This window comes from Corvus brachyrhynchos, unplaced genomic scaffold (assembly GCF_000691975.1).
Source record: "Corvus brachyrhynchos isolate BGI_N302 unplaced genomic scaffold, ASM69197v1 scaffold103, whole genome shotgun sequence".
Lineage (NCBI taxonomy): Eukaryota > Metazoa > Chordata > Aves > Passeriformes > Corvidae > Corvus > Corvus brachyrhynchos.
The window spans coordinates 4894990-4903455 of record NW_008237436.1 but is presented as its reverse complement, the minus strand read 5'-3'; the positions used below and the strand labels follow the sequence as shown (position 1 = coordinate 4903455).

At 47.9% G+C, this 8466-nt stretch overlaps 1 protein-coding gene across 1 annotated transcript in view; it reads right to left on the bottom strand.

Moving 5' to 3' along the window:
- Nucleotides 1–395: 395 nt before the first annotated feature.
- Nucleotides 396–8466, bottom strand: part of KATNAL1 (katanin catalytic subunit A1 like 1) — a 48458-nt gene continuing 40387 nt past the window's right edge. The window contains exon 11 of the mRNA XM_017731363.1: nt 396–1021. The gene's annotated coding sequence lies outside the window, so the exon portion shown is untranslated. The remainder of the gene's footprint in view (nt 1022–8466) is intronic.

Sequence of the window (8466 nt, the reverse complement as noted above, 5' to 3'; positions counted from 1 at the left end):
GGGCCAAAGGAGAATGCCCAGAGCCCTGCCCGTGCCCAGCACAGCCACAGCCTCCATGCTGCTCTGCAGGCTGTCACCAGCACACTGAGCTGCAGCAGTGCTCAGGGATGCTGCCAGACAGACAGGTTGTCCATCCCAGCCTCCAAAGGGCCACATGTGGCTGAGATCTGAGCAGTGCCTGCTGCAAAGAGTCACTGCGGAGTGGGAAGAGACAAGAGGGAAGTGGGGTCTGGTGTCAGCAGGGCACAGTGAGAAGGTTTATTCCTGAAGGCTTTGCCACAGGCAGGAGAGCATCTTCCCTGGTTATGAGAAAGATGTGTTGGGAGGAAAGAGATCAACTCTGAGCAGCCTGTGCCATGGGGTTGCAAAAAATATCACTGGGAAGATGTCAGGGCTCGTGGATAATATCTGGATTTTTGAGCTTCACAACTAAATGCAGAGTTCCTCTAATTTACTACCATATTAAACAAATAAACCAACAACTTATTGTTTCATAATCTCTCCCAGTGAAAGTTCGGCTGTTGCAGGATCCCGCAAGAGCTGCAGTGAATGTTGGAGTCCAGCAATCTCACTGTGGGAGCTGTTTGTGAGATGGGACTCCAGCAACAATCACTGCTCCCCAGGAAATGCAGCTTCACACTGGTATGGCTATCTGAAGAAGAAACAGGGTGCTGGATGAAAAATGCTGTCCAGGAGCAATATACCCATGAAGCCTGCAGCTCTGCTGGTCCTGCAGCTTGCTGGGTCACAGCAAAGCTCGGCGCCACTGAGCTGGGTTTCTTCCATGTCCATGGTGAATTCTTCTTGGCCAACAATCTCTTCTTGGCCTCTCTGTTCCCTTGATTCTCATTCCAGAGAAATGCCACCATTTCTCAAAAACTCTCCCTTTGCCCAGCAGCTTTCAAAGGACCTTTGGGACATTTTTCTTCTCTTTTGTTTTTCCATTCAATCCCATTTCTTCAGCAATTGTGTGATACTTAATGCAAATATCTTCATAGGTCAAGTCACTTCAGGTGCTGAGCTGTTGGAGATGAAAGAAGTAACAAGTTGTTAAGTCTGTTCAGTTTCTATGGCAGCGAGAAGAGAGGTTTTTCATTAGGCTCTGCTTTCAAGACACTGTTTCCAGAGCAGTTCCCAGGGTCTGGCAATCAGCAGTCCTGTGTGACCCGTGGCTTCAGCACCTGCCAGACCCATGGACATGCCACTGATGGAGCTGGCTGGCAGCTTGCATCTCAGGAGATCGGTATGGAGCAGAAGCCCCAGGGCTGAAGTGCTGTTGAGTAGCAATTCAGGGGGAGAATAAGAAAACTTGGTGGAGACAGTCTAATAGCTGAACTAAATGAACTAACATCTGTCCTCCCTCAAGCAGTCTCATGGGCAGAGGACACTGCTCTGTCCCTAGGATCTAAAGCCGAAAGACTGACTTTTCACAAAGGTGTGAGATACTGAGCAAGGGATGAAACACTGTAATCCCTCATGACATTACGCGGGGCTGAAAGTGCATAATAATACGCTTAAAATCCAGGAAGAGCTTTGCAGTGGTGGAACAATTTCTGTAAGTAACATTTCATCTAATGTACCCTGTGGAACAAGCTCAAATCTGCTTTTCCATCAGCACTGTTTACAATGAATGAAAGTGTGTTGGGTGTCAGGGTCACCAGCATTGCTGCTTTGCTAGGAGTCCTGAGGGACACAGAGCCTTCCCTGCAAACTGCCTGCTCCTGCACAGTGGTTTGTCTGGACACTTGTAGGTATCCTCCAGTGTTGGGGTCTCTCCCCCTGCCATGGAGCCCTGAGGGAGGAGCCCTGGGAGGGAGGCACGGGGTTTCCCTGCCCCTGCTCAGCCTCGTTCCCATGGGTTGGTTTGTGTTCCCTGCGCGGGCAGAAGGACCCTTGGTCCCGTGACTGGAACAGTTCCTCGGCAGAGCCCCGGCCATGCGGCTGGAGAAATAAACATCTCTCTGAAACAGCTATCAGGAATCTGTCTGTCCATATATATTTCCTTTCCACGGGACTCCTGGTTTGATATATGCGTGTACAGTAATCCCCACTGTAACACTCCAGAATGTTCTTTTGGGATTTCCACAAGCACAAAATGTATCTGTCACATTTGTGCTGACAGAGCACATCTTTTTTAGATGTAGCTCAGTATTCTTGGCTTTATTCTCAGTCTTACTGCACTCATAGGCCAGATTAGGTTTTTTCTTGACCAAAACACAGGCTGCCTTTGAGAATCAAATAGCAATACACTCCTCTCTTTGAATAGCAGGGAAAGCTCTTCTGAAGTCTTGAGAGGCAGACTCTGCAGTACATAACGTGGTAGCTGGGCCTCAAGAGGGAGGAGGCATTGCTGGCACAGGACGAAGAGTCAGCAAACAAAATGATAGATACCATTTAGGAGAAATGTGAGGGGAATTGGGGAGGTGTCTGGAATCAGAGAACAGAAGAAGGAATGGGAAGAGAATGATGCACATGGATGTCTTTGGTAGCCTGGCCAGGGCAAATCAAGCTGAGGTCTTGCTTTTCCACCAAAGGTGAACACTTTTTTTTCAAGAGGAAGCATAGCTCTTCAGCTCCCCATTATGAAAAAATTGACTCGGAAAGAGCAGAAGTTCAGGCTAGTGGCACATGGCATCAGGAATTGGACTTCCCTCTCTAGCTTTAGCCATATAAAACTCTTGATTCCTGATCCCATGAAGGCAATATATTGCCTCAGTGCTGAGCTTGGCACTCACAGGGAGTTGGTTCCTTCTCAGAAATGTTGAGCCATATGGAGTCTTAAGGTACACCTGTAATCAGACCCCAAAATGGGTTGTTTTCACTGGCCAAGTCTAAGATGGTTGCCCCTCTAATCTCCAGATTAGACTCCCACTCTGTAGCCAATAAAGAAAGACAGTAAACTCCAAATACCATCACCAACACTATCAACTCACCAGTCTTAGACACACACCTCAGGACGAGCTGAATCCTCCAACAGGAGCACATCTGCTTCCACTGATGGAAGGGAGAACCCAGTGAGCCACCTGGGCTCCAGCCCTGCCTCCAAGACCTGAAGTGAGGTGACATGACTCCCACCTCACACAGCCTCACATCACCCCCATCTGGCCAAATGATGCTCATTAGTCTTCTCTTCATCACTGCCAATGACCTGAGCATTAATTAGGATCACAGGTCAAGAGGTCACAACTATGGAATTCCAGATCTGTCCAGGTCTGTTTCCAGGGCCTTGGTGCAGCTGCTGCCTCTATGAGAGCTCCCAGCAGTGCTTGTAGGGCACCTGGGGCATCTCTGGTCAAAGAGCCATTACCAGCACAGCTCTCCTTCAGCCCCTTTGTGCACTGCCCTTGTCCAAGGTGAAATGCTGCTCCATGGGCCAGGATTACACTGCCTTCTTTAATAAAAGTGGTGCTGCACGAAGATTAAATTTTATCCTACTCCTATGCCAATAAGCCATCTGCATAGCCTTCATTTCAAGGGATCATGGCCATTGCCTCCTTGCTGTCATTGCCCTGCAGGTTACTTTGAGTGTGTCAGAGAATGACAGAATAACTGAGGTTGGAAGGGACCTCTGGAAGTCATCAGGTACCAGCCCAGGTCGAAGTAGGTCCAGTTATAGCAAGCTGATCAGGGCCATGACGAATTTGAACACCTCCAAGGACAGAGATACCACCGCCTCTCTGGGCAGCCTGTGCCAGTGTTTGACCACTCTCACAGTGCCAAGCTGATGCCTTATATCTACACAGAATTTCCTGAGCTGTCTCTCATCCTTTCACCATGTATGGCCTGTAAAGGTCTGGATTCATATTTTGTATTATCTTCCTAGGGTAGCAGCAGGCAAAACCTGGACCTTTCCTTTGCCTTCTCCTCCCACGGCTGAATAAGTTCAGCTCTCTCACCATCTCCTGGTACCTCAAGGTGCACCAGCCATCTTGGTGACCTCCACCAGTCTCTCTCCAGTCCATCAATCCCCAAACAACAACTGTCTCTATACACCAGTGTTCCCCTCCCTGGCTTTGCTTCATCCCCTGGGGAAAGGACATCCTCCCACATGTGTCTAACAAGAAGCACATGCAGCAAGCACAGACTGACAGTGCCCTCAGTGTCAGGTTCCTGGAGTGCCCAAGCACCAGGGGTCAAAACCCCAAACCAGCAGGTCAGCAAGGGAGAAGGAGACACCTTGTCACCCTCGTTCTGAGAACAGAAGCAGTGCAACAGGGTTTGCAGCAGCACAAACAAAAAAACTTAGGATGGGATCTGAGCATCTTATCAACCCCCAAGACCTTTAAATCTATTTTACAGGTATATAAATGAGGAAGAAGGAGACTAAGGAGGTATCTCACAGAAAGCCTTCAAAGACCAGGAGACTTGACCACTGGCACGGGGCCTGTTACCCTTGAGATGCCTCGGGGAATCCCTCAGAGATTTTAGAGCAATTGGGGTCAGGTCACTGTCTCTAATACAGAAAGATGAGGCTTATGCTGAGGATGTGTACTGAAAATGTATCTGCAAATGACACAGTGACTCTGCATTCAGCAAGTGTCACCAGGCACGGGAACTAAGGAAAAACCCTCCTCCCTGTGAAAGATTTTGAATGCAGAAGACAGAGAGCACAAAGGGTTACGGGTGCGTTCCTCTATGTGGAGCCCCGATAGTATCACACAGTTTGCAGGGAAGATCTATCCACACCCAGCTGAGCCTAGAAAGGATCAGAGCTTGCCTCGCATCTCAGAGAGCCTGGGGGCACAATTTAGCCAGGGTGTCCAAGCGCAGCCTTTCGATCCCGGAGCCACTCACCCTCCCCGGGGCTGCCCGGAGCACAGCCTGCCCACTACAGAGGAGCCTTCACAGCAGCACTGCCTTGCACGCGGCTCTGAACTGGAAGAAACTGTTTTTTCAGCATTTATTTCAACTAATGTGTTCAGGCGAGTATCCCAGTGTGCTATTAATCCTGCCCCGGTTTCTAATTCTGCTTTCATGTTGGCTCCATTTTTCTCTTTTTAATACCACTATCTGGCCTTCTGGTTCTCAAATGTGGGATCTATTTTTTTTTGTCTGCTGCAGCAGAATGAGTTAATTTGGTTCCTCAGTGCATAAGCAACAGGACTGTGAAGTGGAATAGAAGGCGATTTTATCTCTGTGTATGTCCTTGGTCAGGTTGACACTAGAATACCGCACCCTGCTGAGGTGCCATATTTAAAAGAGCATATCAAAAATTGGAGCAGGTAAAGAAGAAGAGACATAAAAAATGGTTTGAGAGCTGAAGAAGATCACTTCCAGGGAGAGACTTTTAGAGGTCAGCCTCTGTAACTTGTCAGAAAGAAAGCTGAGAAGTGATCTGATGATGTGTATAAGTACATGTCTGGAGAGAAAACATGGGATGCTAAGGGGGTACTAAAAATTTAGTCTGAGAAAGGCCCACAGAGACACAGTGATGGGCACTGGAGAACATGCCGAGCTGAATTAGAAATCAGGTACACTTTTTAACCATAAGGACATTAACCTCCTGGAGAAAATTGCCCAGCAAGTGATGGATACTGCACTTCTTGAGGTGTTTGAGACAAGACTGGATGCTAATTCCACATGTCAGGATAGAGGCAGGGATACCTAGGGGATAGAAATTGAGGTGAGTTTGCCCTACTACAGTCTGGGAGGCAACAGAATTCACCTTCACAAAAACTAGAATTCCACATTTTGTTTTATATGCCTTTTTTTCCTGTTGCCCATCATGCTCTTGGACAAAATTCTTGTAGCAGGAGGGCAACTCAGTCCCTGAAGTATTAATAAACAGGCCAAGTGGTCACTTTAAGGCTGCGGGGGATATAGGGAGGTGTGAGGATGCATGCTGTGGGGCTGCTGCCATGTGAACACCTTCAGGACTGTGGAGCACGGGGGTGAATGCCAGCACCCCAGCCGGCCCCAGTATTTCCACACTGGCCAGCATGGAAATGCCCATGCAGCTTGGTGTGAAAAAGTGTCATCAGGCCCCTGAAACTGAACTTCTCCCACTGTCTCTGCTGGTGGGTGCCAGCAGCAACTCCATGAAGCAGCACTTACAAACTCATGTCTTTGGTCTACAGGAGAAGGGGGTAAAGGCTGTAAAGCCCAAACTGTGGCAGAACTCATCAGAACTAGGTCCAGACGACTGCTTAGTCCACTCCTCTGCTCACAGGCAGGATGGTTCCTCCAGTGCTGTTTGTGGGGGACAATTTTTAGTTCAGACACATCTCACTGGGACGGTGTCTCCACAACACTTCCAATTTTTGCTGTAGGGATGTTTGCATTTTTTCCCTTGATGTTTAACACAAATATCGCATATGTTAACTTGAGCCTGTTTCCCTCTGCCTTCCCCACAGTGGACACCAAGAATGGTATATCCTCTCTCTCTTCAAAAACTTTTAGACTTCTAAAGAGTTTTTGAAACTAGGTTTAAAAACAGACTTTAAAAAAAATGTCATTAACCTCCCTTAAAGTTTTCTTTTTAAAAATTTAGTGACTCTCATTCTGAGCACCTTCCTCCACAGACTGTTTCTTTTCACCTCTCCTATTTCTTACTGCCTTTCTGTGGAGGCACTCAGATCCCCAATGTTCTCATAACCATAGTGCCAGCACTGGGAACAGATGCCCAGGGGCTAAGGACAAGAAACCCTTTCTTCCAACCAGAGGAAAGGATACTGGTCCCTCATGCCTGGCTGGTGATGCCCTGAGACACCCAGACTCTTTCCTGCACTGCTGTGGCTGCTCAGGTCATTTCCCTACCCTGCACATGTACAGTTCATAAATATATCCCCAATTATGCAACTCCTCTTTAGTAAACATGGACCTTTTAAAAGACTCCTACACATCTGCATCAGAAAAATAACACGTCAGAAAGCCGCAAAGAGAAACTTCCAATTAAGCTCACTTTGTAAATCATCTGCGGTTTCTAAACAAGCCTGGTGCATCACATTCCTCTTGGTTTTCCTCGTGATGGATGTTTGCAGTCAGCACTTTGTACACAAACCTTCGCAGTGGCTTTAAAGCTGAAGCTGCTCTGAGCAAGAGGCGCGTGCCTGAGCCCAGCCCCAAGGCTGGGAGCTGCATCCATCCCCCAGATATGGCTGCTAGATGCACAAACAGAAAGCTGCTGGGCATGTAAAACATGTGCCAGCTCTTAAAACTTCCTCAAGGGGCTTATGAATCTTGAAAGCGGTTTGAACCCTTTATTTCCCCGACAGTTCCTTACTCTCTTAAAGGACACATTTCTGCAGATGGCTGCATTTGGGAGGTTTCTGTTGGATCAAGGAGTCAAGTGGTCTTCAAGAATTCAGAGCTCAACAGGACTCTGAATCCCTTCCAGCTGAGCTCTTATGCTCTGCAGCCTCTGTGCTTCTTAAGAAATTTCAGTATTTATCAATCCAGTGTGAGCACCACATCCCAAGAACCCTAAATCAAAGGGGTTATAAACTCCATGTACATGGCATATAAAACACTGAGGGATTTGTGCTGGCTGAGCAAGTGAGTTCTGCTCACTCAGTACCTGCACATTCCTCTCTGTACAGGAAAATTACATGGAAAACTCCAAGGCCTAAATAAAAAAAACAAGGCTTAAATGTAAATTTGCAATGAGTCCTGAGCGACTGGAGGAGATACTGGAACATTTGTTTCATGGCATGCTAAATCAATTCTTAAGGAAAAAATGAGTTTGTCTCAAGGTTAAAGCTGAAGCTGAAGAGCGGAGCTTACTGGAGACACAAATGGTCCAGCTCTGTGCAGTGTAGCAACAGCAGCTGGAAAATCCTGGTGGGACCAGAAAATATTTCAGGAAGCTGAGCCAGGAGATGTTGCACCATCTCTCTTTGGGAGCAGATGGAAATGGTCCCAACCTCATCTTCACAAAGAGCAGGCTGCCCATGCTCCCAGCTGCTCATGCCCCACAGTGCCCCAGCTGGGCCTGAGAGCTGCCCAGGCAAATTGCAAACCATTCCATGGCTGTGGTCTGGACAGCTTCCTTCAGCAAAGGCTGTGTTTGACTTCAGCTCTTGGAAGACACATCTCTAGGTCTGCTAACAAGCATCAGGGACAGCAACAAGCTATCAGTACACTCTCGCTGCACCCATGATGGATCTGCTACCACTGCTCTTGCCTCTTCCGTTGTCCATCTTGGCTTGTCTCACTGGTGTCCCCAGTTCCTTGTTCAGGCTGGGGCTGTCATTCCTGCATGGCTCTCCAGCACCTTGCACAACACAGGTCTCTGAAGAGATGCACTGTACACAGAAAGATCAGTAGCCTTAGAAATACCCCTTTCATGGGACCCTCTGTTCCCCTCCCTTGAGAAGAGTGTTAGCAAAACTCACAGCTATGAGAAATCATGATTTAACTACCAAAGCCATATAAACTACGAGTCTGTTCCAAACTCACACCCCTAAAGCATCTATGGATCCTCACTTGGGCAGCTGCATCATCATCCCAGAACTAGCTTCAGCAGCA